This window comes from Heterocephalus glaber, unplaced genomic scaffold (assembly GCF_053883595.1).
Source record: "Heterocephalus glaber isolate CG9 unplaced genomic scaffold, H.glaber_assembly_v1.0 deba00001444, whole genome shotgun sequence".
NCBI lineage: Eukaryota > Metazoa > Chordata > Mammalia > Rodentia > Bathyergidae > Heterocephalus > Heterocephalus glaber.
Genome location: NW_028258297.1, coordinates 87,509 through 115,033, shown reverse-complemented (window position 1 = coordinate 115,033; position 27,525 = coordinate 87,509). Strand labels below are relative to the sequence as shown.

Below are 27,525 nucleotides of genomic sequence, written 5' to 3'. Positions count from 1 at the left end.
GTCCTGCTGAAAGCCCGAAGGACCCCGCCAGGGAGCGGGCTGGCTAGCGCGGTGCCTGGCAGACGCACGTGCATGCGCTGGAGTTGCCAGGTTCCGGGGAGTCCACCTGGGGTCTGGGTGTGGGTGTGGGTCGGGTCCTGACCCGGTTAGGCCCACGTGGCCTCATTGTGGTGGTGGGGGCAGTAATTCCTTTTGGGAGACGTATAAAGGTCCTAGTGTTGTAGATAGCTAAGTTAATTAGATGCCTTGTGGGCAGTTAGGGCCGGCCCTGGAGGAGTCAATAGGAAAGACAATCCAGACACCTTCACTAAAGGTCAGCATTATAAAAAAATGTACTGCACTTACATACTTCCCCTAGAGATGAATAGCAGTGATTGATATTCTAAATAGGCATCAATCTCCTTAAATGGAGACTAAAATTTTCCTAGCCCATTTCCTTTCTGGAAATTCCTTGTTCCATCCACCTATGGACTAGCTTCCCCATTTGATCCCCATTTAATCAATATTACCTCAGTGACTGTATTTGTTGTAATCTTGTTTGATCATAGTTTTGTCCACCTCATGATTTCCCATTGGATCAATATTACCTAAGCAACAATACTTGTAATCATATTAGTTGACTGTATTTTTTTGTTTTTGTTTTGTTTTGTTTTAACATTTAATGGCACAAGATAGACATTTTTTATTCCAAAAGTTACAAATGAGGATAGCAAGGAACAGGAACAAAGTAAGATCAAAATTTTGCAGGGCAAACATTAAATCCTATAATTTTACTTTTAGCATCTCTGGCAGTCTGTGGAAAGTTGTGCTCTAAAGAGCTTGGGTGGTTCTGCCCTTATGGCACTTCTTGTGGTTGTAGCTCTTAGGGCTCTTCTCTGGGGCTGGCTCTGCTCTCTCTTTGCAGTTTTCCCCAGATGATCTATGTTTTTGTCTTTTCTAAACTTTTGGGGTCTTTACTGGACCTTCGGCTTTATACTCACAGCTTTACACACTGTCCTCTCGGGCACACTGCCTGGCCTCTCAGGCCTTCCTTTGAAATCTGGGTGGAAGCCTTTCTGCCCCAGAACTCTTATATTCTGCATGCACCTAAAACCACCACCATGTGGATGATGGCAAGGTCTGCTGCCAGCTGGAGCAGTAGCCAGGCATTTTTCTGTTTTGGCTGTAGAGGTCTAGTGAGTTTGTTACGGGAAATATGAAATGTTGCATCTCCCAACCTGTTAACTGTGTGATTTGCCGAGTTCTTGTTCTCTAGAAATCGAAGAATGAGTCCTAGGAACGACGGAGGTTAAAAAGTAGGAGGATATTTATGGGTAGGAAAGCTCCTGAGGGGCATGAGGGGTCCCGAGTGGGTAGCCAAGGATCCCACTTTACAGACAAGTTTTATAGGGTGAAACCCACATGGGCCACAGCCATGAACATTCAATAAGGTTACAAGTATAGTCACTTAGGTAATGGTGGTCCAGTTGGGAAGCAAGTCACATAAGTGTGGATGGAAAGAACAAGGATTCTCCTAGGAGGCAGTGGGTTCAGAGGTCTCTGGTCACCCCCAGGGTGATCGATGCCTATCTATACTTCACTAAGCCCAGTTCTTTGAAGAAGTCTGTGGGTCTGGTCATCCTATCTCCATCTTGAGGCCTGGTTTTCAGCCAATGTGTGTGGTGTGTTTCACCTTTGTCCTGGCCCTCTCGAGGACTTAGCCCCATCTGACTGCCTGTAGTATTTTTACCTAGCTTATGTATCTATAATAAGTTGATTGTAGTTTTGTCCCACCTTGTACCCACCTCACCTCATGGCTTTGCTCAATAAAACACCTTTGAAAAGTGGGGTGGGTGGGCAACCCACTCTCTGGTTCCCATTCTGTCTCTCTTAGAAGCTATCTTTCTCTCAACAAAGTTTTTCTACTCTTAACCTCCATTGTTCACAGAATTCATTCTTTGATTTTAGAGAACACAAACTTGATGTGTTGAATATCTAGCAGGTTGGAAGGTATAATATTTCTCTTACATTATTTGGATTATTTCCCTTATTTGGAGTACTTGGTGCCCTATGTCACTAGCATTAGCAGAAATGGAAATTAAAACTAAAACAAATTAATAGGAAAAGGCTTAAATTGAAAGTTAGGAAAGAACTCCAGCTTCGGTGGCTAGATGGGCAGCACTCTGATACAGGGGTTCAGATTGGCCCACCTTCAAAAGTGGGAGGCCAGTTTTCAAGAAGTAGTTGATGGGCTGGAGCTCTGGTTCATTATTACCTCAGTCCTGATGTCATAGTTCTAGAATCTATGGCTGAGAGGTGGTTTTGCTCCCAGGAAAGGACTGTGTCTATGGTGGTCTTGGTCACACTTTGCCTTCCCTGGAATCCAGGTGATCGTAAGTTTGGGAAAATGGCTGGAGACTTTTAGATGTCCTCAGTGATAGATTTCCCTCCAATTTAGGGTGGCTGCTGTATATAATACCTACCTTCTTCCCAACATGCCCCTACTCCCACCAAAAGAGTAACCTAATATTTGCTCTCCTCCTAGCAACTAGTGACGTCACAGGCTCCTCCAGCCCCTAGCCACTACCTCACTCAACCCCACCCCAGCTCCTACAAGCTCCACCCCCGCTCCTATAAAAGGCACTTGCTGTCCTGGCCATATTGCTTTTGTCTCTCCTTTGTTCAGAGACAGCCTGGCAGATCTGTTCTCCTAATAAAGGCTTGTTGTGACCTGGTCTGGTCTTGGTTTTCAGTCCTTTTACCTGACAGTCTTGAAGGGAGATGAGAGCCTGTAAATTCAGTGCTAATCAACCCTGTCTGACCAGCTCCTAGATAGACACTTCCTAAATGGTCAATATACCCCTATGGAGAGGTGGGAAAAGATTTGACCCAAGGTTTACAGTAATGAAGGATGCAGAATTAAAGTCAAACCTTGTTCTGCTTTTTGTTAACTATTGTGCATCTGTAGGCCGAACTGAATAGTCATGAGTCATAACAAAAAAATGGCTTTTAAGTTCTAGAAGGAAACACAAATTATCATTTAATGAGAAGCAGGTGCTGGCCTGTTCCTCATCCTTATGGTGGTCTCTGACTATATCATGTGTCAGTATGTGATAGATTTCCCTCCAATTTAGGGTGGCTGCTGTATATAATACCTACCTTCTTCCCAACATGCCCCTACTCCCAGCAAAAGAGTAACCTAATACTTGCTCTCCTCCTAGCAACTAGTGATGTCACAGGCTCCTCCAGTCCCTAGCCACTACCTCACTTAACCCCACTCCAGCGCCTACAAAAGGCACTTCCTGCCCCAGCCATATTGCCTTTGGCTCTCCTTTGTTCAGAAGACAGCCCAGCAGATCTGTTCCCCTAGTAAAGGCTTGTTGTGGCCTCGTCTGGTCTTGGTTTTTGGCCTTTTACCTGACAGTATGATTGGTAGGTCATTACAGGTTACAACTCTTTGGTGGGCATTTATTACTAACCCAGAGGCTGGATGGCCACAAAGTGTGCATGATTTAGGGTAGGAGCCTGGTCTTCTTTCCTGGTGTAGTCACTGATTCCCTCAGCAGGTGCCTGTGAGATCAGCTCTGGGGCTGGACCCTTCCTAGGGGCTGTGGCCACCATGCCCTCCTAGTGGGGCCAACAGCTGTGATATTACAAATGAAAATGTTTGAGGAGCAGGGGAGAGCCAGGTGTGGGCTTTCCAGCCATAATGTCCTTATGAACTGAAAGGGTCATGAGGTAAGTTTTACCAGGTGAGCCCAGAGATGCACCTGGGTCACTGGTGGTTTCATTTTTATTCTGAGAGTAGAATGCTCATTGAGGTTTGAAGGAAGGAGCCATGCCTGATTTGCAATTTTAGGTCCTTGGAGAGGCTGCCACGCAAGTGCAGGAGCAGTGCTGGTGGCTTGTGTACTGAGAGACATTTAGGAGGCAAAATTGTTGGGACTTGGTGGGTGGGAGAGGAAGGGGGAAAGGATGGCCTCTAGGTATCTGGCAACTATCTCTCTTGCTCTTGGCTAACTCACCACCATGACCTTAGGGAGAGCCAGGTAGGCAGGCCTTTGCCTGCAGTCTAGTGTGACTCCTCAGGACGAAGGCTTGATCCGTCACTGGAGCCAGGCCCTATGTGGCTGTCCTGGGCCTGTCAGGCCACTTTGAGAGGCTGAGACAAGTGTTATCTGGCCTGTATTCTGCAGTTTGTCTTCGGTGATAGGGTCTGTCATAATTATGAAGTTATGAGGGTTGAGGGCAAGTTATATTTCTCTATTGTAGGGTAAAGCTGTTTGTTGAGATGCTGAGACCATTCTTGCCTTTAGAGATCCATAAACCTGAATAGCTTTGCCCTGGCGGACAGTTTCATATGATTTGGTGGTGGACTGGACTAATTATTAATGACTGAATGGTGTGCTAGCAAGTGTGCCATTTGTGTTTCTGGCAGGGCTTCTTACTACCTGTTGGGACAGAGATCCTCCCACAGAGAGGGCTGCTGGGCCATCTGTGTGCTCCGGGAAAATCTTCCAACATTTTTTCATCACAGTAGTTCTCTCATTTGTGTAGTGAAGAATATGTTGCCCAGAATCTGCTCATAAAAGCCAGGCAGCAACACTAGCAAGTACCTCTCCTTTAGCCCAGTCCCTTTCCCATGAAGTAAGGTTACATAGGTACATTACTAATGACCTGTTTTTACTATCAAGAGATATAGTGAAGGGACAACACACTCTTATGTAAGGTTTTTTTTTTGGTTGTTGTTAGTGCTGGGGATTGAACCCAGGTTGTTTTGCATACTGAACCCCCATCCCAGCCCTCACAGTTATATTAGGAATTCTGACACAATTCTTATAAACATAATTTCAGTTTCTCACTTAGGAATCATCCCTGCTTCTACCATTTATAGATGCAGCTCTAACCCTAGGATCCACTGCTATGTGTAAGGTCAGACTGAGGCACAATTGAGACCACTGAGGCAGGCAAAGTCTAAGCAACATGCGATGAGTTTATTGCCATCTGGGTGCAGATGAGCCAAGGGCGAGAAGGGCATTGGCACTGAGAGGAGGGTGCCTGTGGTTGATATGGGGCAGTTTAGGTAGGGGAGGGGCACTGGTCAAGAGGGTGGAAAACTTTAGAGCCCCGTGGGTGATGGGCCTGGGGCCGGCTGATAAACAGGGCAGTGGTGAGAGCAGCAGGGTGGCTGCTGGCTTTCTGTTATCTCTGTGCTCCTGTGCATGCGGGGAGTGGGTCTGCTTGGGCGGGGTCTGACTTGGGGGACCTGTCACTATGCGTAGGGAAAGATATTGAGATAATGTGGGAAAGGGAAAAAACGTATAATCCTTATACTAGCAAATCATTCCTTGGCAAGAATTACACAGTCATACCCCGAATTGTCCCCTACTCCTTCTTCCCTAGATCAACCAGCAGAACAGGAATAGAGGAGGTGCACCTTCAGTCCTACTTGTGCTGAGTGAGCGCACATGTGAAGGTGTGTAACCCTGTCGGCAGGTTTTGTTGCCAGGTTTTGGGGCACCAGAGTCTCTTTCTAGAGGTGGTTTCTAAGTTCTTTCTGTCCTGAGCAAAGAACTGGTCAAGACAAGTGCAAAAAGTAGCAAGGTTTTACATTTATTAAAGATAGAAAAAGAAACAGGCTCTGCAGAACGAATCTTGGCCAAGTAGGAAAAGAAGTATACCCTACAGTGTGAGGGTGGACTACTATGAAAAAAGATAGAAAAAAGCTCAATGTCAGCTATCTTTTTGTATCACCCATTCCTCAAGTTGTCATGAGGTCTAGGCCACTTGTGGAAAACCTGTGGAAAACCTGCTTGAGTTCTCCCAAGAAGTCCACATGCAGGATTCTGGGAACTGTTCTGTGCATGTGTCCTGGGATTTTGTAATTAACAGATCACACCCACTTCCCCCACCAATTTGCCATGCCCTAATCTCTCTCATGCCCACTCTTGAGGCTTTGGTACCCCCACCCCCCATATTAGACAGCTCCCATTTGAGTTGGTGGGTACACTTTACAGATTACTGCTCTGAGGAGGGTATCTCTTCTCATTGTTGGACATTATGAGCTTGACATTGTATCCCTTGCCTGAAGAAATGATGGTCTTCCATCCAAATATGTGCTATACCATCCGTTCCAGTTATTCTATGGGAATCTGAGCATTTGTATCACTATAGGGTAAACAAAGCCCAGTCTAGAGTCAGTGTCTGTTTCCATCCATTTTTAGCCCTCAGGGCCACTAGTATCAGTCACACTTGCCAAGTGTGTTCAGGGTTTTTCCCCAGGGGAAATCCATGTAGCCATCTACAGTCTCTGTCCATCTTGTTGATATGCAAAATAGTCCTTAGTGCAAGCCGAGCATGTCTAGATTCAACCCCTCACCGCACTGATGTAGTGCCCCAAGGCCACCCATTTTGTAGACCCAGGTAGCCACCTGAAGTGAGCACACAGGGATGTCAGCTTGTTGATCCAGTCACTTTCCAAACATGGGAGGGAATTCTTTTGAGGCAACAACATGTGCCACTTCAATAGATCTCAAATATTTCCATAGGACTGGGCCTTGTGCACCCCATAAATAGGCCAGGTTTCATTGTCTTCCTGCTTGAATATGTGGTTAGGCCACTGTACATTGCCCATGAGTCAGTAGGAGCCAAAACACAGGCTTTTACCACTATTCAGTTTGTCCATCACTGCTAGGAAAGCAGCATGCTATCCACTCTACTGAGTTCTTCCTTCCTCCCTCCCTCCCTTTTTCCTTCCTTCCTTCTCTCCTTCTTCCCTTTCTCCCTCCCTGCCCCCTTAACTGTAATCAGATCAGCATACTACCAAATACTGTGATGTCCCACCATATTGGAACTGCCACCACTAGCCTAGCAGTTCTTTATAGGGCAGTTACGGGAAATGTCCTAAGGGGGATAGAATCTTACAACTCCACATGCAGTTTCTGAGGTGGTTCTGAGTAAACGGCTTCCCTATTAAAGAGCAAAATCAGTGTCAACCATGTCCATGTCATTATGGTGCTCTTTTGGACACTGCAAGCATTATTAGTGTTCCACAGGGTTAGGATTAGGAATAAGGTTAGGGTTAAGGCTTGGGTTGTGGTTGGATTCAGATTGGGAATGGGGTTTGGATTAGGGTTAGGGGTTAGGGTTAGGGCTGGGACTAGGGTTAGTGCTAAGGTTGGGTTAGGGTTTAGGGTTCGAGTTAGGGTTTGGGGTTATGTTAAAGTTAGATATGGTTAGGATTAGCCTGAGGGATAGGATGATAGAGTTAGGGTCACGGTTAGTGTTGTTTTTGCTGTTTGGGTTAGTATTAGCATCTGTTTATTTCTAGGGTGTGGAATTTCTAGAATTTATTTAAGGGATAGGAGTTAAAGTCTAGGGTTAGTTAAGCTTAGGGTTCGGGGTCAGGTTAGGGTTAGGGCTTTTATTCGGGTTCAGTTTAGGTTTTAGTTTTCAGATTCAGGTTAGGGTTTAGGTTAAGGCTTGTGTTCATGTTAGGGTTTGGGATATTTTTGCGTTAGGATTGGGGTTTGGGTAAGGTTAGGATTCAGGTTGGGGTTGGAGTTTGGCTTAGGGTTGGGTTGGGGGTTAGAGGACTTGTTTTAGTTTGTTTCTACATTCACTTAATTTGGTATGGTTCCAAAATACTTGGTCCATCATAGTTAAAGACATGAGTAATGAGTTTCAGTTAGAATTTCTAAAATTATGACATTGAATAATGTGGATACAGGACCAGATTTCTTTTGTTTTACTTGATGGGCAGGAGGTGCGCTTGTGTCCCACTGAACTGCATGCCTTCCACACTCAGACCTCACAGCCGCCAGAGGGTGAACGCTCCCACCTTTCCCAGCTGGACACCACCTGGGAGGGTGCTGGAGACCTAAATCCAGGGACAGGGCATGTTTTAGTTTCCACATAACAAGTGAAGTCATGCATTAATTGTCTTTCTGTGGTTGGCTTATCACTTAACACAATGTTCTGCAGGCTTATTCATGTTGCTGTAAGTAACAAAATTTCATTTTATTTCATGACTGAATTATATTCTATTGGTTGTACCTGCCACAGTTTCCTTATATACTCAGATGCTCTTGGAGATCTAGATTGATTCTTTATCTTGGTTATTGTGAGTAGTGCTTCCTTAAACATGGGTGGGCAGCTTTCATGGTAAGGCAGTTCACCTAGGTAGCCTGGCTGTTTTGTAGGTTGCTGGTGGACATGGTCCTGAAATGGCATCATGTAAACATAAGTCACAATATATGCTGGAGTAAACAGTCTTGTGAATGCCTCAGCAGCTCCCTACATGGGGCTTGTGACCTGGGAGCACTGAAGGATTATCTAGCAGCAAAGAAACCAAAAGGTTCTGGCATTATTGGGGGCAGCTAAAGGCACTGTTTTCCCATTCCCACTTGCAGAAGTCATTCTGTCTTCCTAGCTGATCTCCACTAGTGAGGCAGGACCGTGGGTGCTGGATGCTTTCTTTCCTCTGTCTCTCCTGAGTCTCATGCCCCATGGCTTGTCTGTCACATCTCCACTGCACTGCAGCACTCTCTGTCAAAGTCTCCAGCTGCACAGCAGTTGTTTATTTGTTTTGGTCCTTTCTTATGGAACAAAAAGCACACCAGATATCTCTAGTCATGTGTCTGCAGAAATAAATCTTATGACTATATCTTAATGTTACAAACATGAATATTTTGGTGTTCACCTTCAGTGGGATAAAGATTTCTGGGATTTCAGAATTGTACTTGAGAGTGTGTACACCTGTTTGCAAATCTTGCATGTCAGATTTCCAATTTAATTTTCAAATGTAAGCTCTTTTGACAATTTTTACTTGTTTTTGACTACATTTACCTGAATCTTCTCCTTCAAAGCTACAGCTGACCACCAGAACCCATGGTCTAGTTTTTCGGTGCTACAGTTTGGGTCATAATGAATGCCTGTGCAAGTAAAATTAATGCTGGGGTAAGAAGCTCCATGGGATACCTGACAGTGGCCTCCTTGTCACTCACAGTGATGGAAACATTTCAAACTTCAAATGAAAATCAAATTTAAAAAAGAAATGCCATAAATTCCAGATAAAACTTAAATAAGTCATATTGTAATTAAGGCTAAAAATGTAGCCTGTCACCTGATCCTAGCAGAAATACATATTACCAGCCCCATTTGAAAATAAGTTGCTGAGAGACATTAAAGAGTATGTTTGAAGGGCTGGGGATTTAGCTCAGTGGTTCTGCCTCCTGCCAAGCAAGCACAAGGTCCCGAGTTTGAGCCCCAGTACCAAAAAAGAATATATTTAAAAACACGACAATCCTACTACTCCTAGGATGTCAGTCTAAAGAAATAGCAAGTTCATAGCATTCTTGAGCCAAAAGATTCTTAATAACAGAAAAAACATGTTTGGAAAAATTGTGAAGATCCAACAATTGGAGAAAAGTTAAATATATTGAGCTATATAAGCAGAATTATGTAACCTTTTAAAAACACTTTGCAAGGAAAATATTTTGGAAGGGCTTATAATTGTGGAGATATAGTAATGTGATGTGACATGGAGACAACAAGTACAAATATTTAGGGTACAGAATGCCCTTGCCCCCAATATCTACACTGCATTCTTCACATAAACTGTCCAGGATACTGTTATAACAGTAATTTTCTTTCTTTTTTTGCCTTAAATTGTACAGACAAATGGTTACCTCCTATGTAACCCAGGAAGGATGCTGGTGGTGTGTCAGTACCCACAGAGATGGGCCCCACAGTTGCTACTGCCTCTCTAGGGCCTCTCCTCCTCGGTGATGTCCATGAAGCCAGGGACACTCACAGCACAATACTTGGGGTTGTATTTATAGAAATCTCCCTTTAAAGGAAAGGGAGAGGAGACTTGATTACCATCAGCTACCTTTGGGAAATATGAGTTCTTGCACCACAAAATTCAGCACTTTGTAGCTTATTGATTTACAAATAAATTTTGTGAAAAATATCCTAGGAAGTGAAGTGCCAGTGGTTTGAAATTTAAAAATTAGTTGATGTTTTTTCATAGAGATTTTTGTTATGAAGAAATGTACAGATTGTACATATATTCCCCATGTAACATGGAGCAGCTATATGTTTACCATCTAACTGGAAAAAGCTGATAATTTATAGTGAAAATGCTGATAATTTGTACATCGCGTATCTACCGTTTAAAATGAGAAAGGTGCTTGGAATCAGTGAAATTACTCCACTTTCTAAAATTAGAGCTGGAATTAGAACTTGAATCTGAACTTGAGTCTTTATATTGACTCCAGTGAATTATTTATAACCCAATTTTTATGTCCCCCAAATCAAATTATTTTGGATAACTAGGATGCCCATAAGTGAATCTACTTGGAAGATTATAAAAAGAACGTTATTAATTGTGGACATTGAAAATTCGAAAGCTCAGAAAATCTGGAAAGATCTAAGAACTGTAGAGAGAAATATTTATTTATTTTATTTTGTGTGTGTGTGTGTTTTTGGTACTGGGGATCAAACTCGGGTCCTTGCGCTTGCGCAGCAGGCGGTGAAACCACTGAGCTAAATCCCTGGCCCGAGAAATATTTATTTTGTTTTAGCACCTCCTGCCTTCATCATTTTAGAGTTGATGGGGTTGTTATCTATGTAAACATGAACTCAAAATTTTCAGGAAATTAGGAAGATGTACAGCATGGCTGGACAATGCTTATTCAGACACAAGTTAATGTATAAGACAAAATCGTCTATTTTTTATGTAGACCTAGTAAGAAAGCTCTCAAATGGACTTTTATTAGATAATGTATAATAGAAGATTTTTAAATTGTTACCATTTTTTAATTGTAATAAGCCATAGGGGATATCTATTATCTAACTCAACTTCTGCTGAGTAGAATAACCAAGTAGAAGCTGTCAGGCTCTTGGTTAAGAAAGCAGACTTGAGAACATTTTGGAACTGGCTAACCTTGCAACTATTGTAGTCATGACATCTGGACCATTATAGAGGTGAGAAATAGCCAGACTTGGGCCTTTACTTGCTATTGATTAAAAAGCATGATTTTCATTTTGTTGTCAGGGATTGAAAGGTCATTTTTGCTATAAATTCCAACTTTTTAAACTAATGTCTAGCAAGATATTGTTGTATTTTGTTATAATCTCTAATTTTTTTTCAGAGCATGTATATGTTTAATAATTTTTCTCCATTAGGTTTATTGGTACATTTTAGGTATACAATACAGTTACATTCATCATTGGGAATTGTACCTTTACATGATGTATCTTGGTTCTTATTTTTTCCCCATTCCCTTGCCCTCCCTTCACCCCCTCCTCCCTACCCTATTTCCAAAGACTTTGTTTCCATTTTTCCTTTGTTCATATTTTTTTATTTTCCCTTCTTTCCTTTCCTCTACCCCTCCTACTTCCCCTACTCCATCAGAGGTTTTCTTCCTATTACACAATATTAGTTATACATTTTGATCCTTATTTACACTTTTAGTTTTTCACACCAGAGAAACTATTTGGTATTTACACATGTGTGTCCTATTTATTTCACTTGAGTATGGCCTCAATGTACATCCACTTAGCTATAAAAATCTCTAGTTTCTCATTCTTTATGGCTGAGTAGTACTCCATTTTATAGAAAAACCACATTTTCTTCATGCAATCTCCATTTGATGGGCATTTGCACTGTTTCCCAGTTTTAGCTATTACAAACTGTGCCACTATAAAAAAACATGGGAGTACATATATCACTGTGGTATGATTCTTTTAATTCTTTTGGGAAGATACTCAGCAGAGGAATAGCTAGGTCAAATGGGACCTCTAGTCCTAGTTCTTTGAGCTATCTCCATATTGATTTCCACAGTGGTTGCAACAGTCTGCACTCCCACCAGCAATGGAGAAGGGTTCCTTTCTCCCCACACACCGGCCAGCATTTGTTATTGGTTGATTTCTTGATAGCAGGCATTCTTTCTGGGGTGAGGTAGAATTTCAGTGTTGTTTTCGTCTGCATCTCTCGAATGACCAGTGATGTTGAACATTTTTTCGTATGTTTATTTGCTGCTTTTACTTCTTTGTATGAGAAATGTCTGTTCATTTCAGATGCCTATTTTTGAATTGAGTCTTTGAATTTGGGGGGCCTGATTTTTTTCAATGCTTTATATATTCTAGATAGTAGTCCTTTGTCTCAGGTACCACTGCTAAAATTTTTTTTCCATATTGTAGGTTGTCTATTATCTCTGTTGGTGGTTTCTTTTGCAGTGCAGAAGCTTTTTAAAAAGATGAGATCCCAATTGTTGATTCTTTGTGCTAGTTTCCATGCTACTGAGGATTTGTTCATAAAGTCTTTTTCTATGCCAATGTCTTCAAGAGTTCTACCTAACTTATTTTCCAGTAAGTTTAGTGTTTCTGTTTTAATATTTAGATCTTAATCCAGTTGGATTTTAGTTTAGTGCATGATGAAAGGGGTCTAGTTTTTATCTTTGGCAAGTTGAAATGCAGTTTTTCCAACACCATTTATTTTTATTTATTTATTTATTTTTGGTATTGGGGATTGAACTTGGGACCTTCCACTTGAGAGGCAGGTGGTGGAACCACTGAGCTAAATCTCTGGCCCTCCAATGCCATTTATTAATGAGGCTATCTTTCTTCCAGTGAGGATAGTTGGCTTCTTTGTCAAAAATGAAGTAGGTGAGTATGTATGGAGTTGTTTCTGCATCTTCTAATCTATTCCACTGATCTTTGGGTCTGTTTCTTTGCCAGTACCATGCTGTTTTTATCACAGTGGCTTTGTAGTATATTGTCAAGTTGGGGATTTTGATATCCTGTGTCATGTCTCTGTTGCCTAGAATTGCTTTTGCTATTCTAGGTCTCTTCTGGTTCCAAATGAATTTTTGGATTGTTTTCTCTAGTTCTGTGAAGCATATTGTTGGAATTTCAATCAGCATTGCATTGAATCTATATAGTAGTTTTGGAAGTATGGCCATTTTCACTGTATTGGTTCTTCCTACCCAGCAGCAAGGGATATCTTTCCATTTTCTTGTATCCTCTTCAATCTCTTTTTTTCAGACTGTTGTCCTTCTCAATGTAAAGGTCTTTTGCTTCCTATGTTAGATTGATTCCTAGATATTTCATTTTTTGGATGCTATTGTGAAAGGGATTGTTTCCCTAATTTCTCTCTCAGTGAGACTGTTATTTGTGTACAAGAAGTCTATTGATTTTTGAGTGTTTACCTTGTATCCAGCTACTCTACTGTGTCTGTCCATTAAGTCTAGAAGTCTTTTGGTGGAGTTTTTTGGGTCTTCAGTATAGAGTATCATATCATCAGCAAATAATGACAGTTTAACTTCTTCTTTTCCTATCTTTATTCCTTTTATTTCTTTCTTATTTCTAATTGCTGTGGCTAATGTTTCCAGAACTATATTGAAGAGGAGTGGTGATACATCCTTGTCTTGTTCCTGATTTTAGTGTGAAAGTTTTCAGTTTTTGACCATTTGATATGATGTTGGCTATTGTTTTTTCATAGATAGCCTTTATCAGGTTGAGATAAAGACCCTCTAATCCAATTTTCTGTAGGGTTTTTTTCTTTTGGTATCAGGGATCGAACTCAGGTCCTTGCACTTGTGGAGCAGGCAACAGAAACACTGAGCTAAATCTCTGGCCCTCTGTAGGTTTTTTTTTTTTTTTTGTCATGAATGGGTGTTGGACTTTGTTGAGTGCTTTTTCTGCATGTATTGAGATGATCATATGCTTTTTTTCCCTTAGCTCTCTTAATTTAGTGAATTGCATTTATTGATTTTTTTAAAATTAAATTCTTTCATTGGTACATTGTAGGTATACAACACAATTACATTTCTCATTGGGAATTGTACCTTTACATAATGGATCTTGGTTCTTATTTTTTCCCCATTCCTAGCCCTCCCTTCAACCCCTCCACCCTTCCCTATTTACAAAGACTTTATTTCCATTTTTTCCATTTCTCATCATTTTTCCTTTCCCTTCTTTCCTTTCCCCTGCCCCTCCCACTACCCCTACCCCTTTGAACCTTTTCTTCCTATTTTACATTATTGATTATTCATTCTAATCATTGGTACATTTTAGGTATACAATATAATGACATTCATCATTGGAAATTTGCACCTTTACATAGTCTCTCTTGGTTCTTATTTTTCACCCTTGCCCAGCCCTCCCTTCAACCCCTCCATTCCTCCCTATTTACAAAGATTTTGTTCCTATTTTTCCATTTTCTCATATTAATCCTATTTCCTTCTATCCTTTCCCCTAGCCCTCCCACTTTCTTCCCCTTTGCCCCTTTTCTTCCTATTTCACATTACCTATTATACATTTAGTCCCTATTTACACTTTCAGTTTCTCACACCAGAGAAACTATTCGGTATTTACACGTGTGTCCTATTTATTTCACTTAAGAGTATCGCCTCAATATGCATCCACTTAGCTATAAATGTCTCTAATTTCTCATTTTTTATGGCTGAGTAGTACTCCATTTTATAAAAAACCCACATTTTCTTGATCCAGTCTCCAGTTGATGGGCATTTGGGCTGTTTCCAAGTTTTAGCTATTACAAACTGTGCTGCTGTGAACATGGGTGTACATATATCACTGTGGTATGATTCTTTTAATTCTTTGGGGAAGATCCCCAGCAGTGGAATAGCGGGATCAAGTGAGACTTCCAGTCCTAGTTCTTTGAGGTATCTCCATACTGATTTCCACAGTGGTTGCACCAGTCTACACTCCCACTGGCAGTGGAGCAGGGTTCCTCTTTCCCCACAGCTCCGCCAGCATTTGTTATTGGTTGATTTCATGATAGGAGCCATTCTTTCTGGAGTGAAGTGGAATCTCAGTGCTGTTTTCATTTGCATCTCTCGAACGACCAATGATGTTGAACATTTTTTCATGTATTTATTTACTATTTCTACTTCTTTGAGAAATGTCTGTTCATTTCAGATGCCCATTTTTGGATTGGGTCTTTAAATTTGGGAGGTCTGATCTTTTTAAGTTCTTTATAGATTTGAGATAGTAGACCTTTGTCTGAGGAAGAGCAGGTGAAGATTTTTTTTCCCACATTGTGGGTTGTCTCTTCACACTGCTGGTGGTTTCTCTTGCTGTGCAGAAGCCTTTTAATAAGAAGAGATCCCACTTGTTGATTGTTTGTGCTAGTTCACGGGCAACTGAGGTTTTGTTCATAAAATCTTTTCCTATACCGATGTCTTCAAGGGTTCTACCTAACCTCTGTTCCAACTGTTTCAGAGTTTCTATTTTAATATTTAGATCTTTAATCCATTTTGATTTTAGTTTAGTGCATGGTGAGAGATATAGGTCTAGTTTTAATCTTTTGGAAGTTGAAGCCCAATTTTTCCAGCACCATTTATTAAAGAGGCTATCTTTCCTCCAGTGAAGGTGTTTGGCTCCTTTATCAAAGGTGAGATGGCTGAGTGTGTCTGGCATTGTTTCTGCATCTTCTAATCTGTTCCACTGGTCCTCAGGTCTGTTTCTTTGCCAGTACCATGCTGTTTTTTATCACAGTAGCTCTGTAGTAGAGTTGCAGGTTGGGGATTGTGATACCCCCTGCCCTGTCTCTGTTACCTAGAATTGCTTTTGCTATTCTGGGTCTCTTCTTGTTCCAAATGAATTTTTGGATTGTTTTCTCAAGGTCCATGAAGTATGCTGCTGGGATCTCAATTGGAATGGCATTAAATCTATATAGCAGTTTTGGAAGTATGGCCATTTTCACTATATTAATCCTTCCTACCCAGGAGCAGGGGATGTCTGTCCATTTTCTGATATCATCTTCAATCTCTCTTTTCAGAGTGCCATAGTTTTTGGAGAAGAGGTCTTTGATTTCTTTCATTAGGTTGATTCCTAGGTATTTCAGTTTTTTGGATGCTATTGTGAAAGGAATTATTTGCCCTATTTCTCTCTCAGTGAGTCTGTCATTTGTGTAGAGGAAATCTATTGATTTTTGTGTGTTGACCTTGTAACGAGCTACTTGACTGAACTTGGTTATTAAGTCTAGAAGACTTTTGGTGGAGTTCTTGGGGTCTTCTATATAGAGTATCATGTCATCTGCAAATAATGACAATTTGACTTCTTCATTACCTATCTTTATTCCTTTTATTTCTTTCTCTTGTCTAATTGCCGTAGATAATGTTTCCAGAACTATATTGAACAAGAGTGGTGATAGTGGACATCCTTGTCTTGTTCCTGATTTTAGTGTGAAGGATTTCCATTTTTGACCATTTAGTATGATATTGGCTGTTGGTTTTTCATAGATGGCTTCTCTCAGTTTGAGGTAGAGACCATCTATTCCAATTTTTTGTAGGGTTTTTATCATAAATGCATGTTGGATTTTGTCAAATGCTTCTTCTGCATCTATGGAGATAATCATATGGTTTTTGTCCTTGGCTCTATTGATATAGTGTATTACATTGATTGATTTTCATATATTGAACCATCCCTGCATCCCTGGGATGAATCCCACTTGATCAGGGTGTATGATCTTCTTGATGATCTTCTGCATTCTGTTTGCCAGTATCTTATTAAGGATTTTTGCATCTGTGTTCATTAGTGAGATTGGCCTATAGTTCTTCTTTTCAGTTGGGTCTTTCTCTGCTTTGGGGATCAAGGTGATGCTTGCTTCCGGGAATGAATTTGGGAGTATTGCTTCCCTTTCAATTTCATTGAAGAGTGTAAACAGTAGTGGCAGCAGTTCCTCTCTAAATGTCTTGTAGAATTCAGGAGTGAAGCCATCAGGGCCCGGGCTTTTCTTAGTTGATAAGTTTTTAATGACATTTTCAATTTCATTGGTTGATATTGGGTTGTTCAGAAGTTTTAGGTCTTCTTTGTTCAACTTTGGTAATTCATATGTATCTAGGAATCTGTCCATTTGTTCTGTGTTGTCCATCTTATTGGTGTATAGGTTCTGGAAATAGGTATTGATGATCCTCTGTATTTCTGCTGGGTCTGTTGTCATTTCACCCTTTTCATTCCTAATTGCATGGATTTGGGCCTTTCTTTCCTTTTTCTGAGAAGGTTGGCTAAGGGTTTGTCAATTTTGTTGATTCTTTCAAAGAACCAACTCTTGGCTTCATTGATTTTTTTGTATCGTTCTCTTATTCTCCATTGCATTGATTTCTCCTCTGATCGTTGTAATTTCCTCCCTCTTATGAGCTTTGGGGTTGTCCTGCTCTTCTTTTTCTAGAAGATTGAGGTTCAGCATCAGGTTGTTTAATTGGGCTCATTCTGTTTTCCTAATATGCATATTCACTGCTATGAATTTCCCTCGTAAGTGTGCTTTCATTGTGTCCCATAGATTCCGATATGTTGTATTGTCATTGTCATTTAATTGAAGGAACTGTCTGATTTCTTCTTTAATTTCCTCTGTGACCCATTGGTTATTCAGAAGTGTGTTGTTCCATTTCCATGTGTTTATGAAATTTTTCAAGTTTCTTTTGCTATGGATCTCCAATTTCATTGCACAATGGTCTGATAATATACAGGGGATAACTTCAATTCCTTTGCACTTACTTAAACATGTTCTATGTGTGAGTATGTGGTCTGTTTTGGAGAATGACCCATGTGCAGCTGAGAAGAATGTGTATTCTGATTTTGTGGGGTGGAAGACTCTGTAAACATCTGTTATGTTCATTTGTTCAGGAGTTCGATTGAGTTCTAGTATTTCATTACTTATTTTTAGTCTAGTTGATCTATCTATTTGTGACAGTGGGGTGTTGAGGTCCCCCGCTATAATTGTATTTGTGCATATATGACTTTTCATGTCCGTTAGTATTTGTTTTATATAGTTGGGCGCACTAGTGTTTGGTGCATAGATATTTATGATTGTCATCTCTTCCTGTTGGATTCTTCCCTTTACAAGGATGTAGTGTCCTTCATCTCTCTTAATCAGTGTTGGTTTGAAATCTACTTGATCTGCAAAGAGGATAGTTACTCCTGCTTTTTTTCAGGTTCCCGTCACATGGAGTATTGTTTTCTACCCTTTAACTTTCAGTCTATGAGTTTCCTTTTGAATGAAGTGTGTTTCTTGTATGCAGCATATTGTTGGATTTTGCTTCCTGACCCATTCTGCCAGTCAATTTCTTTTGATTGGTGAATTGAGACCATTAACATTGATGGTTATAACTGAAACGTATTGACTTGTCATTTCCATGACTTTTTCTTTTTGTTGGGTTCTCTCCCTTTACATTTAATTTCTTGTCATGCCAGATGGGTTCATTCTGCTTTGCTTCCTGGGATTGTGATCCTCAATGTCGGTTCCTAGGATATTGTGTACAATTCTTTGGAGTACTGGTTTGGTATTCACGAAGTTCCTAAGGTGCTCTTTGTCATGAAAGTATTTTATTTCTCCATCCATTTTGAAAGATAGTTTTGCAGGGTACATCAATCTTGGTTGGAGGCTGTTTTCTTTTAGGGTTTGGAATATATCACTCCAAGCTCTTCTTGCCTTGATGATTTGTGTTGAGAAGTCTGCTGTGATTCTGATGGGCTTTCCTTTGTATGTGATTTGTTTCTTTTCTCTAACTGCTTGTAGAACTTTGTTCTTCTGTTGAGTTTCTGGAATCTTAACAATTATATGGCTATGTGTAGTTTTTTTTGATCAAGGCTATTTGGAGTCCTATATGCCTCACTTATCTGTATGTCAAGCTCTTTCCCCCTGCTTGGGAAGTTTTCTGCCATCATTTCTGTGAAGAGATTTTTTATGTCATCTCCACTCTCTCCTGTTTCTTCATTGAACCCAATCAGTCTTATGTTATTCTTCTTTGCATCATCTAGCAGCAGCTGGATTGATTTCTCAGGTTCCCTTATCATTTTGAAGCAATTTTTCTTTTCCTGGTCACTAATTGCAATCTTATCTTCTATATCTGAAATTCTGTCCTCACATTGGCTCATTCTGCTGTGTAGACTTTCAATGGAGTTTTTCATGTCCTGGAAATCTATTTGCATCTGTTTTATGGATTCCATTTGTTTCTTATGTTGGGATTCCATCATGTTCCTGAGCTCCTCTCTAGATTTATTAATCATGTCTTGCACTAGGGGCACAATTTCTCCTGTTATCTGAGAAATTATTTCTGATTTCATTTTTTCCAGATCCCCTTTTGTTGCCAGTTCAGTGTGTCCAGGTGGTTGAGTATCAGAGTGTTCCATCTCATTTCCCTTTGGGGTTGCTGTAGGTGATCTGGAAGTCTGGTTTTGAGACTTATTTACGTGTTTTCTCATTTCGACTGGGGTGGGGGGCTGTTAGTACCTGCATGGATTACCTCCTCTGAGCTGGGAGAGGTGGGACAGGGGCTGGGAGCAGTGGTAGGGATGGTGACCCAAAAGCCCTTTCCTGTGGGCTGGGAGCAGTGGGAGGGATGGTGGCTGGGAAGCCCCTTCCTCTGGACAAGGAGCAGTGCGATATCAGCTCAGGAGCCCCTACCTCTGGGCCAGGAGTGGTGGGAGGGATGGTGGCCCAGAAGCCCATTCCTCTGGGCCAGGAGCAGCGGGACAGAAGGTGACCCAAAAGCCCTTTCCTCTGGGTTGGGAGCAGCGGGAGGGATAGTGACTGGGAAGCCCCTTCCTCTGACCGGGAGCAGTGGGATGGTGGCTCAGAAGCCCCTACCTCTGGGCCGGGAGCAGCGGGACTCAGTACCGTGGTCTGGTGGTCTGGTGTCCTCTGCATCTTTGTAGTGTGGCATCAGGTGGCTGCCTGTCTGCCTATATCAGTTTTTTTTTAATGGACTTGAGTTCCCGAGTTGTAGCCATCAGTAACTTTTCTCAACTTTTTTTTTCCTATTATGCGAGACAGAAAATCTAGAATGACTCACAACGTCTAGTTGCTCTTCCTCTTCATCAGATACGGCTGTAGCAAATTAGCTTCCCTTGAGCACAATCTCATTAGAGAAAGTAGAACTGTCTGGGCTTATTTCAAAGTGGTTACTTCTGTTCTTCACTGCTCACGGAAGAGATTGTCTCTCATATTTTACTCACCCCTGGTGGGTCTTCTGAAGACCAAACCCATACCAGTATAGGAGGCCCCCTAAAACTGGGTACAGTGGATTTTAACTCTGGAGTTAGTCTGCAGTCAGCTTTCAGCAGTTCATCAGTTGCTGTTTATTTGTTCCTACCAGTTTCTATCTCCATATGTCTCTGGTCCCGGTAAACTGTGATTCTCTATACTTGCATGTCTGTCTGGTTTTTGCTGTGGCAGTTTGTGACGTGACCTCAGTGCTCTTGCAGATCTAATTAAAGTTGCTGATTTTTAGTTTTTTCAGCTGTTTTCGTATAGTCAGAACAGGAAAGATAATTTCAGAGCTCTTTGTGTGTCAGAGCTAATCAGGAGGCATGACCAGTATGCAACTAGAAGCAGGGGTCTGAAATCCATATGTACTTAGGCCATGGCCCATGGGGACAGGCGTATTGATTACTTCCAGTGGTCACTGACTCCTTCATAAAACCAGCTTTTCAGCTAAACTGCATTCTACAAATGTACTACTTGCTAGGTTACTGGTCAATTAAATGCAGTCTTCAAAAGAAAGACCTTTTAGTGAGATTTGGCTTTGTGATTTGAACTGGCCTTTTTGTTTCCACTCTGTCCAATCCCAGAGGCCTTTTCAGCTGGTGAATGGGTTTCTCATATGTTCTGTGCATCGCTATTACTCTTAATGTATTCTAGAACATGTTTTTTCTGGTTCGTAAGCATCTCCAACCCAACTTATGAGTTTTCAGTTCTTTGGATTTAAATCAGAAACATTTTAGTAAGTCTGAGTCCTAGAGACCCACTACTAATAAGACTATCACTAGGATGAATAGATGAAGGTGTGTGTGTGTGTGTGTTCAAACCTGTATCAGTGATTTTATATATTTATACCTATGTTATAAATTTGTGTATCTGATTTCTATGCTAGATCTCGTTATATATATATATATATACTTATCTAAATCTTTTTGAACAATTATATAATAAGAATTATTTAATACCTATCTTTGTAAGCACATTTATAAACTTTTGACATGAGATTTGTAAGTTCCTAACCAGCATTAATATTATATTAAGAAATTTGTAATAAAAGTGTCTAAAATTTCTTTTCATAAAATATATAACAGTTTAGAAAAATAGTTATTTTAAGGCATATGTGGAGCAAACTGACATATTGTTTCATCTACAAAAGTTGCAAGAAGTTCATGGGAAACAAAAAGATTGAGTTGTCAGTATTCATAGTGCTTCTCCCTGTTGATTTATTACTTTGTGCACCTACATATTCTGGTAAATGCTTAATAACTGGTTCTCCCAAAAGAAATGCCCCAAGTGTGGAATCTATTAACTTCTTTAGTGCAAATACCCCCATAATGGTCAATTCCAGGGCCACGTAACACTGAGTAGCAGAGGCATGCACTAATCAGATCTCATTAGGTCCTAAGGACTGACTGGAGCATTTGCTGCCTGTAAACAGGAGACAAAGGATTGTTAGGGGCATCATAACTGTTTGAGAGTGTTGACATCTTACAAAGATGATGGGAAAGTCAGAGGTTGGGGCTGGTGAGGCTTCTCAGTGATTTTTCATGGAGATTTTGCTGGTTTCTGAGTGACGATGTGGGCTTTAAAAATATATGGATCATTTGATTTTCAGATACCTACGCAATCAAGGTGACATTTGTGTTATCATGCTTTGTGTCAGGTAGGAAAAAAATTGTCAGTTGGGAAATAATGCTGTTTTTTTATTCCTTAGCATTTAGAGTTTAAATATAATGACTTTAGTAATAATCCTATTAATAACTATATGTGTCTTGGTAAGATATCCTATTTTTTCCACAGTATTGGCCATTTAATCATTGAAGGTGTTATGTGAAGAGAATATGATGACTCTGAGAATGTTGCTGGTACAGAAGTTTTGATGGGATCCAAAGAGTGTTAACGGTTCCCTAATGATGAAAGTGGACCAAGGTTATTTGTTGGTATCTTGATAGAACAGACTGTGTCCTTAAATGTATTTATCACATGGATCTACTTAGGTTCCGGTCAAGACATCACTGTGTACATACATGTTCATTAAAGGAGCTTTCCAGGTATGCAGGCAAGTGATAAGGAAGGATAGATAACACCCTTGACTAACACTGAGAAACCATGAAATTAGAACTGTGACACTGGAACTTATGTTCTCAAGTCTTTTGCTCTCCCATCAAGCTCTTTCCAAGTGCATGGAGATGAGCTGCTCTTACATTTCTCATTAAAGATGTTGTTTCCAGACATCAAGGTAATTAATGATACTGTTGAAATTCTACTGAAATTGTTTTTGGTATGTGTGCAGATGAAAAAATGGCCAGCTTAAGTGGGAACACTCAGCTTAACTGAGGGTGATTCAGCATGTGGGTGACCCACCTAAGGATTGTTGCCAGAACTGCATAAAAGGAGGCTAGGAGGGGAGGAATGCTGGCTGCTGATTTCCCAGGAGAAGCTTTGTTGGAACTGGAACTCAGTGGTTTTTCTTGCTGTTTCTCCCTCAGTGGGTGGGTGGGGGGTGCTGGTCTTTGCCTTTGTCTTGAGTGTCACTCCCTGGTTCCAGTGCAGATCCCTCAGTGTTCTGGCACAGATTGTTCACCCTGCCAGCATAGACTTTTGAGCTTCTACCACTGGCCCTTGGGCCTTTTGGTGCAGATTCTTGATATGAACTTGCATGAGACATTGCTGAGGGCTATAGGCCTCTGGCTGGACTCATGTGGAATATTATGTGGAAAGATCTATTGCACTTTTCTGGGTTTGACTGTTTGGGAGAATATTGTAAGACAGTCCTATAAATTTGTATATCCTGTGGTAAATCTGTTTCCTTGGAAACACCGACTAGAACAGTATGTTTATAGGTAAAAAATAAATTTGTAACAGTAAACATGGATTTTTCTTTATTTGCAGGTATAGACATGCAATAAGATGTGCACCAAACACTGGGATTTTTAGATTTCTGTCAAGACCTTATAGTAACCCTTTCAACTGTTGGTCAGCACACCATGTAGGTAGGTGGTTTCATGTAGGTTCTGTTGTAGGCCCAAACCACAGCACAGCTTGGCAATCTTACTGGGTTTACCTTCTCAAATATTCTTATAGATGTATTTTCTAAAGCCTTTGCAGATTTCTATAGTGAGATCACAGTTAATCTAACACCAGCCTTTAATGGCAGACATTGCTGTTATGCAAACAAGTGCTGATGTAGACCAAAACTAAAGCACAGACCACCTGATCTTCAGATCACATGAGGCAAGTGGTTATGGTTTCCCTACCACTTGCCATCATGATTTCTTTGCCAGATATTCAGTACTTCTGAAAATAATTCTTTTCTTATTTCCACTGAAAGGATGCATATCCAACTTATCACATAGAGACTATAGTGTAACTGTATTCAGTTGCATGTTTCCAAGTATCACATTATCCCAACCTATAGCACATAGGATCTAGTCCAGATATTCCATGAAGAAATGTTGTCTTATCTGACATTATCCTTGACCTTGGAGAACCACAAGAATCCAGGTAGAGTCCTGTGCACATGTAATGGGAAGCTATTCAACAGTTTCTGGTAGGTTGTGTCTTGATTCCTGTCAAGGTTAACAGTGAACTTAAAAAGTTCATTATCAGGAGATATTTCTGAATTAGAGTAAATATTTTCCTGTACAGCACATGCCAGACTGACCATTAGATCATCAAATATCTGGGTCAGTGATGTTTGTTTCCCTACAATTTTTATCATATGATTAAAAAAATGTAAGTATGTAGATAAGGAATGCAGTATTTTGTATTCTAGAAACCATATTATTGCATTATCTTACATTTAGACAGAATTTACCCTGGGAATTTCAAATGACTTTCATGTACTCAGGTTATTATTATGCATTTATGCATCATGGTAGTTAACAAGTTAAATATTAGCAGTCATGAGATAATGAGGTTTGGAACAATGATGTTCATCATAAAATAATCAAGAATACAAGTAGAGTTGATGAGTCCATGTAGAAATGAAATCTTGCAATAATGACAATAAAGAAAGTTATTTGGAGGGTCCCAGTAGAAAAGTCTTACCATACATATACTTGTCGCCCATGTTTTTACATTTCCATGCAGATACGGTGGTAAGTCTCATGATGACCAACAGTGCAATTTGTTGAACCCCATGGCCATGATGATCAGAGGGATATTGTAAGTGTGGGGTTCTTACATTTATTTTAGCATGTTTCCTGTACATATTTAGTAGGAGGCTGTTTCTCTGGTACTGGCTCTAGTAAAGAGCATTATATGGCGTTCTGGACTGGAGCCTAGCTAGGAGGATGAAAGCTAGCAGTGTCATCACTTGTAAGTTTTCTACGGAGCATAGAAAAGACATTGGCCATTGGGGATTCCAGCGCCCAACCAAAAGCCTGAAAGCCTCCGGACTTGTGGCCCTCAAGATCTGTTTCGGCCTCGTGGGTCCTAGATTTCCACCTGAGCAAGGGGAAGGCACAAGGGAGGCTCCATGTCCGCTCCAAGTGAGTTAAATTGCAACCGCCCTTAAGATCTTGATTTGGGTAATGTATGGTGGATGGTGCCATAAGGACAAAATTTCCAAAATGGGAGAAGTGGCTGGGGAGAGACGAGTGAGCAGCATAGTCAGAGGCCCGGGCTTTTCTTCCACCCTGCCTCTCTGAGACAGCGTCATGTCTTTGTTATTTTTTGATATTTATATCATGAATGATGCTTTTGAACTCCTGTGGTAACCTCTGCTTAGAACACAGTTCAAAATATGATTTGTCTGACTTTGTAAAATATGAGATTGTACTATGGACTTATTTAGAGATTGTGATAGGTTATTGTATAGGGATGCAGGTCATTGACCATATTTCCTATCCCCTAGTATTGACCATGGGAATTTTGCTAGTGTTTCTTCCAAACAAGATGGTATTTCTTAGTAGGCTTTTACCCTCAGCAGCCCGCAATGTTTGTGTATTCCAGCCATGAAGTGGGGGCTGCGGGGGTCGGGGAGGTGGGACAGAGCTCTGACACCTCACAGCCTGCCCCTGTCCAAGCAGGCCCCTTACATACCCTGAGCGCGAGGGGAAGCACTGCCCATGAGAGGTCACGGCTGGCGCTGACGGCCAGGACGGGCACTGGGCTGCCTCTCTCACATGTGGGTTCCTCCTGAACATTAGCTGGAAACATCTGCGGCCAGAGCCGAGCCAAGGTCGGAAAAGGCTCGGATTGTGGTCCTTTCTGTGGCTAGACCTTCGGAAAGCGGGAAAACGGCAACAGCTCATCCTCCCCTCTTCTCTGTCTCCCTCCAAGGGGTCAGGATGGGAGACAGCTTCAGAAGGGCACCCAGTTTCGTTGGGTTCTAATACCAAGGAAGTGAGGTCCGCATCCTCAAAGTTTCGCTACAGTTAGGGTGAGGAAGTGGCTTAGGACCAAGGGGCAAGGTGCAGTTTGGGTTGCAGTTTTTGTTGGGATTTAGTTGAGGTTTTGGAGTATATTTCGGCTTCTGTTATGGCTGAGGGTGGGAGATTCAGTGTTAGAAAGTAGGCCTGCGGTTTACATTGTTGTTTATTTTTATTGTGCAGCTCACAATCACTTGAGGGGTGGCTACATGTACACAACAGAGCTTGAAGGGCCAGGGATTTAGCTCAGTGGCACCATGCCTGCCTCACCAGCACAAGGTCCTGAGTTCAACCCCCGGTACCAAAAGAAAGAAAAACCAAAAATACCAAAACGACAACAACTCATAGTACAGCTTATATATATTACGAGTTTTAGATTTATATACAATTAAGATGGCCACCCAGTTCTTCCATTTCCTGTTATTAATGTCATCCATTAGTCTAGTACGTCCTGTACAAGGAGTGAGCAAATATTGATGTATAATTACTAACTAAGATCCACCTTCACCACTTGCTCTCCACAACAATCTGCAGTCCCGTCCGGGCTGCCACATTGCATTTCATTGTTGCATCCCTCAGACGCCCCTTGACTGATGTTTTCACAGTTTTTCCTTTTTTCGTTTGGTATGAGCTGACAGTTTGGAGGATGACTGAGCTGATATCTTATAGAATGTCCCTCGATTTAAGTTTTCCTGATGTTTCCTTCCTGATTAGATGAGGGTTACATGTTTGGGTGCGTGGCTTTCTGCAGGTGTTCCATGTTCCTGACTGCACCCTCATCCTGGGTTCTCCAGTGCACCTTTGGCTTAACTCTCACAGCTGCACGCACTGCCCTCTCAGGGACACCCAGCCTGGCCTGCCAGGCCTTCTTTGGAAATTTGGGTGGAAGCCTTCCTGACTCAACTCTTGCGTTCTGCATACCTGTGAAAACAGCACCCTGTAGATGACACAAAGTTCTACCACTGGTCCCAAGCAGTCCTTAGGCCTTTGTGCGTCATGGCTGCAGAAGCATCCATGGGCCTGGATGGCTGAGCACCCCGTGAACTGAATGAATCCCAGGGAACCCGCCGAGGTGGCCCTTCTCAAGCAGGGTGCCCTGGGGCTCTCCTCTCAAAACAAAGTCTTTCCCTTTTGCAACTGTGAGCCTTGGAAAGGTTGGGCCTTGTGGGTTCCTTATATGTCTTCAGGGTATCTTTTCCATTGTCCTATTGTAAAGTACTTGATTTCTTTTTAATGCTAATCTTTGATCCACCAGGCTGTCCATTGCTCCATCTTTACAGGCCTTTCTTTGGTGGGGGGGGGGGGGGACTGAAAAGTTTTTAAATGGGCTTTTGCTCCTCATTTTCAGCACAAACCTGGCTCAAAGTAGCAAGCAGCATCCATGCTATGGCCTGCGATTAGGCTACCTTGATATTTTCTCCATCAGATGAATGATTCTTCCACCCTTAGTATCAGTCTCACACACATCTCAGGACATGAACACAATACAGTCATATTTTCTGCTGGAGCACAACACACATGGCCTGGATCCAACTGCCACTGGCATCCTTCTTCTCAACGGAAAACCTCCTAAGTCTGGCCTTTCTCATCTGCAATCTCTCTGCACTCTGGTCTTCTGAGCTCGGACCAGAATCTTCCATCAAGCTCAGATAAGAGCATTCTAGGGCTGCTTCCCCAGCTGGCATCTCCAAACCTTTCCAAACTGCTGTGGACCACTTCCACAGGCCTCTGAACCACCTGGTGAGGTACAGTCGCTGCAGTGACCGGACTTCTTGTACCAACATCTGTATCACCCACTTTCTTGTCCCTGAACACAATACTCAGCACTACACATTAAGGGAAGAGAGGTCTGTTTCAGCTCACATTTCAGTTCATAGCTAGTTCCAGGATGGCCGGATGGCACATCAGAGGTGCACATTGATAGAAATGCTGCTTGCCTGGTGGAGGCCAGGAGGCACATGGTAAAGTGTGGGCCAGGGAGCAAGATACACCCTCCCAGGTCACACCCGCGCTGACCCACCTCTTCCAACCAGGCCCACATCCTGACACCAAGCCTGGCGTAGCACCCCCATCACCCAGTCACCCTCTGGAAGCCCTCACCTCTGGGTGCAAGGGGCTTGAGGGGGACATCCAGATAGAATCCATAACCTGTAGTTTCCA

At 41.6% G+C, this 27,525-nt stretch overlaps 1 long non-coding RNA gene across 1 annotated transcript; it reads left to right on the top strand.

The window, feature by feature from the left end:
- The first annotated feature begins 18 nt into the window (after positions 1 to 18).
- On the top strand, positions 19 to 24,147 carry LOC147827427 (uncharacterized). Its single transcript, XR_015452192.1, has 3 exons — positions 19 to 313; positions 21,791 to 22,983; positions 24,083 to 24,147. It is a non-coding gene; the product is annotated as an uncharacterized LOC147827427 (long non-coding RNA).
- The last annotated feature ends 3,378 nt before the right edge of the window (positions 24,148 to 27,525 follow it).